Below are 692 nucleotides of genomic sequence, written 5' to 3'. Positions count from 1 at the left end.
CATGCTGGTTCACATAATTACACGTCATCCGCTTTAAGTGTTTATAACAAGAACACGATGCTGCAGCCATGTTCTTGGTATTGTTTCAAACAGCAGGAGATGGCTGTTTATGTACAAGCGATCCAGCATCTATATAGCTGCTGGATCGCTTGTACCGAGCGACCGGCTTCCCCAGGCTCCGCGGTCCCCCGCGATGGCTCAGGACCAGCACAGAGAGTCTCCCCTGACAGATCAGAGGGAGTTCAGCAGGCTTCTAACTGATGATCTCTCCTTTCATCATTTCCGGTGTCACTGTTGAAATTCTTCTGCTTTTAGAGCCAGGAGAAGAAGCTGGTGAAGCAGATCTCTGCTTCATCAGCTTCTTTGAGGTCCGTAGGTGACATTAGGGGTCTGAAAGACCCCTGATGTCTCCATTAAGAGTACCGGTTACATCCTATTTGCTATTACATATGGTGCTTGTTAGCCCACTATGTGGTAGCAATAAAGTTGAGTGTAAAAAAAATTATTAAAAATAAAAAAACTAATGTAATATATATATATATATTAGAGGTGCACCGAAATAGAAATTTAAAAACCGAAACGAAACCGAAATAAAAAAAATTGTCAGGCCGAAACCGAAAATGTTTCTATTTAAATTTTTTTCAAATCTTTTTAATATTTTATTTTTATTTATTTTTTTATAAACTTTTAAT

The sequence above is a fragment of the Nanorana parkeri genome, unplaced genomic scaffold, assembly GCF_000935625.1.
Source record: "Nanorana parkeri isolate BGI_ZX_2015 unplaced genomic scaffold, ASM93562v1 scaffold1067, whole genome shotgun sequence".
Taxonomy (NCBI): domain Eukaryota; kingdom Metazoa; phylum Chordata; class Amphibia; order Anura; family Dicroglossidae; genus Nanorana; species Nanorana parkeri.
Note: the sequence above shows the minus strand (reverse complement) of the source record.